Genomic DNA, 6,000 nt, shown 5'->3' with positions numbered 1-6,000 from the left:
ATCAGTTACTGATGTCCTATCAGGTCTTCAGTAAAAAACTGTCTAAAAACTCCTTTAAATATGTATGTATAGACAAAATGTGTAATACATCTATGAAATTATTGTCCACTAGTTCAACTGTTGTTCAACCATCAACTTCTATCTAATGTATAGCCACCTTTATTGTTGAGACTTCTGCATGGACGCTAGAGTGAGGCTTGATCATTCTTTTTACATATTTAAAAGGTGTATAATGTATGTGCCACATATCAGACCATCTTTATTGGAAAGACGCATCTACAAATGTTAGCTTTATGACTGTAATGATGTTAAAGTGGCAGTAGGGTGCAAAGGAAATAAAGAGTTAAAAAAAACACTTTTGCAATCAGCTATTTTTGATTCAATCAATGTTAAAAAAACAAACAACATTGCAGATAGTCTGGATTAACATAAATATCCTACCGTTTTGAAGCTCATGTGGCTTTGTCATTTAATACAATTCATTATCACATCTTCCAGTAGAATGGCAGTAAACATGTCGAGTTATTTTAACTCACAGCGTTATTTTGACAAAATAGTTGAACTTGTACATTAAATTATCTAACATTTGTAAAATGTATAAAATAATTTTTCTTTTATAAAATCCTTGTTACATCAAGCGAATAAAATATAAGTTAGATACAGGAGAAGGATATTATTTCATTTCATCAGTTTTGCTTTGTCCTTCAAGTGCTCTTGAAATATGATAAAGGTTTACTGATAGCAGACAGATATTTAAGTGGTGGCAGCCAGCGATGTTATAATCCACAAAGGGCAATGCAGTGAAAAAAGCAATTTTTGGTGAAATGTAAAAATAAAAAAGGAGAGCGGTCAGGCAAGATACATAAGGTCACAGGTCAGACATGAAATCGTAACATAATAATACTGCTGTTATGTGCTTAGTTCAGAATTAATATAGGGTGCAGAATGAATATAGGGCAAGTATGCAGTACATACATCCTGCATACCTGCACAAATATAGTAAGGCAAATAAGTTAGGAAAGGATTGATTGATTTTTCAAACTTTGACAAGTTAAAAAAAAAAAAGATGTATTTTAAAGTTCTCATAAAAAATAAATGTACTACCAAAATGTGAATGTAGAACAACAATCATACTATTACTGTGAACAGTCCATCAAGAAAGATGACAGTCCATCAAGAAAGATGAAACACACAATTTTTTAATCAATATCAGTGTATTATTTTGGTTTTGCTTTTCTACAATTTTAGAGTGAAAAAAGTATGAAAACCCAAGATTTGAATGCTCAAGTAACTTTGACCAAAGTCTCAGATCTTAAATAGCCTGTTAGGGTTAAAGCTTTTTCACAATCATGGTAAGGAAAGGCCAGGTGATGCAAATTTCAAAGCTTTATAAATACCCATACAACTCTGAAAAACAGCAGCCATGGGTTTTTCTAAGCAGCTGTCTTAACACTTTAAAAATGAAAATGGTTGAGGCCCACAAAGCAGGAGAAGGCTATAAGAAGATAGCAAAGTGATTTCAGGTTGCCATATATAATAAAGACATGGCAGTTAATAGGAACAGTGAAGGTGAAAAGAAGGTCTGGAAGACCAAGACAAATTTCTGAGACATCTGCTCATAGGATTGCTAGAAAGTCAAATCACCCACTTGACTGCAAAAGACCTTTAGGAAGATTTAGAGTTGTGGTACATTGTTCTACTGTTCAGTGACACTTGCGCAAATATTACCATCATGGAAGAGTCATCAGAAGAAAACCTCTCCTACATCCTAGAAACAAGCCTGATGCATTTTGGAAACATGTCCTGTGGACCAAAGAGGTTAAAATAAAACTCGTTGCCTATGATCAGCAAATGTATGTTTGGAGGAAAAAGGGCACCGATTTTCATGAAAAGAACACCTCTGCAACCATTAAGCATGGGGGTGGATCGATCATGCTTTGGGGCTGTGTTGCAGCCAATGGCACGGGGAACATTTCTCGGGTAGACGGAGGAATGAATTGAATGGAGTTCCAGCAAATTCTGGAAGCAAACATAACACTAACTATAAAAAGCTGAAGATCAAAAGAGTATAGCTTCTACAAATGGATAATGATAATAAACATACCTCAAAATCCACAATAGAATGCCTTAAAAGGTGCAAGCTGAAGGTTTTACAATGACCCTCACAGTCCTCTGATCTGAACATCGTTGAAAATCTGTGGATAGACATCAAAAGAGCAGTGAATGCAAGACGGCCGAGGAATCTCACAGAGCTAGAAGACTTTTGCGAGGAAGAATGGATGAAAATCCCTCAAACAAGAATTAAAAGACTCTTGGCTGGCTACAAAAAGCATTTACTAGTTGTGATAATTGCCAAAGGGGGTGCTACTAGGTACTAACCATGCAGGGTGCCCCACATTTTTTTTTTAATTATTTGTAAAAAAAAATAAAAAAATGTTTTTGCTAAAAGTACAAAGCAAAGTGTAATCTTTAACTTTATGACTTTTGAAAATAATTTCAACCATCTTGTGACCCTGCAATCACCAAAAAAGCATGCATTTGTCTCTTGTTGACAGGATTAGGCCAACCTTGAATGGCATCAGATAAAAAAAAAAAAGGAAATAAATAAATGAGAAGGAAGGACAACAAGCAGCTATACCATTGTGTAGCATAGTCCACCATTTATATGCAAGATATCTTTTACTCCAAACTGTAAACATAGAAACATAGAAGATTGATGGCAGAAAAACACCACCTTGTCCATCTAGCCTGACCTTAAACCCCTGCACCTTTCATATTGAAAGTATAGTAATCCTACTAGGAATTTCTAGAAGATCTGGGGGTTCAGAGAACCAAGGAATACAACAGTCTCTATTCACGTTTCTGTAGCTCCCTAGGTTGATGTGCAGTGAGGGGAAGGCACCGGATTCCTTCGGGGCACTTTCTAGGTTAAAGGGATTCTCCTGTCGGGTGGTAGTCGAGGTGCCCTTGGAAGTATAGGGTTTAAGGTGCAGGAAAGGCAGGGTCCCTTATATTCGTGACGCTAGCACCCTTGGGTGAAAATAGGTAATGGTAAAAAGAGGAGTCCACTTTAGTAAGCCAATAGAACACTTTACTTAGAGGTAGATGTATACATTCAATGACATAAACAGATGGTTGTTCTTTCTTCTAGATATTAATACAAGTTGCTTTATGCTGCAGTCTCAATAGCAGGCTTGGTTAAGGTCTGCACTACATCCAATTTTCTAATGTTCTTCTTAAACTTAAGGCTGACTCTTATAATCTCCAGGCTTAGAGCATAATATACTAGACTTCTTGTACAGTATCTCACAAAAGTGAGTATGCCCCTCACATTTCTGTAAATATTTTATTATATCTTTTGATGGGACAAGACTGAAGATATGACACTTTGATACAATGTAAAGTAGTCAGTGTACAGTTTGTATAACAGTGTAAATTTGGTGTGCCCTCAAAATAACTCAACACACATCCATTAATGTCTAAACCGCTGGCAACAAAAGTGAGTACATGACCAAATTGTGTCCAAAGTGTCAATATTTTGTGTGGCCACCATTATTTTCCAGCACTGCCTTAACTCTTTTGGGCAAGGAGTTCAATAGAGCTTCAAAGGTTGCCACTGAAATCGTCTTCCACTCCTCCATGACAACATCACGGCGCTGGTGGATGTTAGAGACCTTATGCTCTTCCTCCTTCTTTTAGAGAATGCTCCACAGTTTCTCAATAGGGTTTTGTTCTGGAGACATGCTTGGCCAGTCACGCAACCTCAGTTTCTTTACCAAGGCAGTGGACATCTTGGAGGTGTGTTTGGGGTCATTATCATGTTGGAATACTGCTCTGTGGCCCAGTTTCTGGAGGGAGAGGATCATGCTCTGCTTCAGTATGTCAAAGTATATGTTGGCATTCGTGGTTCCATCAAGGAACTGTAGCTCCTTACAGCTGGCAGCACTCCTGCAGCCCCAAACCATGACACCCCCACCTTCATGCTTGACTGTAGGGAAGACACACTTGTCATTGTACTCCTCATCTGGTTGCTGCCACACACGCTTGACACCATCTGAGTCTCATCAGACTACAGGACATGGTTCCAGTAATCTATATCCTTAGTCTGCTTGTCTTCAGCAAACTACAGGCTTTCTTGTGCATCATCTTGAGAAGAGGCTTCCTTCTGGGACGACAGCCATTCAGAACATTTTGATGCAGTGTGCAGCATATGGTCTGAGCACCGACAGGCTGACCACCCACCCTTTAACCTCTGCAGCAATGCTGGCAGCACTCATACGTCTATTTTGAAAAGATTGCCTCTGGATATGACGCAGAAAATGTGCACTCAACCTCTTTGGTCGACCATAGCGAGATCTGTTCTAAGTGGAACCTGTCTTGTTAAACCGCTGTATGATCTTGGCTACCATGCTGAAGCTCAGTTTCAGGGTGTTGGCAATCTTCTTAAAGACTAGGTCAATGATGGCGAATCTTTTAGAGACCGAATGCCCAAACTGTATCCCAAAACACACTTATTTATCGCAAAGTGCCAACACTGCAATTTAATCTGTATACTACAGTCCAGTATAGTATATCTTCCATGTACTTTATTATTTAGCTATAAGAGCCTGCCTGCATTCAATGTGCTGCCTGTGCCGTTCATAGTGCGCCCTGCGCTGATGAATAGCATGAAAAGTCTAAGGCATATTGGTAAACCATAGACTTTTTCCAGAGTGCAGGTGCCCACAGAGAGGGCTCTGAGTGCCACCTCTGGCACCTGTGCCATGGGTTGGCCACCACTGGACTAGGTCATCTTTATGTAGAGCAACAATTCTTTTTTGTCAGATCCTCAGAGAGTTCTTTGCCATGAGTTGCCATGTTGAACATCCAGTGACCAGTATGAGAAAGTGTGAGAGTGATGACACCAAATTTAATACACCTGCTCCCCATTCACACATGAGACTAGGTAGCACTAATGAGTTATATGACAGTGGGAAGAGAAAATGACTAATTGGGCACATTTTTGCCATTTTCACTTAGGGGTGTACTCACTTTTGTTGCCAGCAGTTTAGACATTAATGGCCGTGTGTTTTTTGGAATTTACATTGTACACTGACTACTACAAAGTGTCATATCTTCAGTATTGTCCCATGAAAAGATATAATAAAATATTTGCAAAAATGTGAAGGGTGTACTCACTTTTTTGAGATACTGTACTTGACTAACACTTTTGTAATCCACATGGCTGATACATATATCCATTAATGCTTTTTCTCACATTGCTACCAACTATGACGCACACAAGTCATCAACATGGAGCCTCTCTTGACTATCTGCCAGAGTACATAGAGGAGGTTATTTTTTGCCTCTTCTTAGGAAAAAAGAACGCACACCACTAGTATACGACCGACAGAAATTACTACACTGAAAGGGTTCTCTGGGGCTGCAAAGCCGGAGGAGTAGGAGAAATGCTGTGACCCCAAGGCACAGTGTCATACTCCAAGTAACCGTTCTGGAGGTCACCTCCACACCTCCACGTTATCCCGCTGTGATTGAGAGGATGAGTGAGCTATTCAATCCACCAGTTCATCCTCTTTCTCCTCAATTATAATGATATACCTATCCAAAGCCATGGAGAACTGTGGCCTACTACTGCTGCTACTACTCCTACTCGCTGGATAGCTGGTGCTGCTCCTACCCACATTCTGGCTCTGGGAGCACATTGCCTGCCCTAGGTCTATCGTATTCCAGACATTTGGTCTTATATACAGCTGCAAGAAAAATTATGTGAACCCTTTGGAATGATATGGATTTCTGCACAAATTGGTCATAAAATGTGATCTTATCTTCATCTAACTCACAACAATAGACAATCACAGTCTGCTTAAACTAATAACACACAAAGAATTAAATGTTACCATGTTTTTATTGAACACTTCATGTGAACATTCACAGTACAGGTGGAAAAAGTATGTGAACTCCTGACTAATGAAATCTCCAAGAGCTAATTGGAGTAAGGTG

The sequence above is a fragment of the Bufo bufo genome, chromosome 4, assembly GCF_905171765.1.
Source record: "Bufo bufo chromosome 4, aBufBuf1.1, whole genome shotgun sequence".
In the NCBI taxonomy this organism is placed as follows: Eukaryota; Metazoa; Chordata; class Amphibia; order Anura; family Bufonidae; genus Bufo; species Bufo bufo.
Note: the sequence above shows the minus strand (reverse complement) of the source record.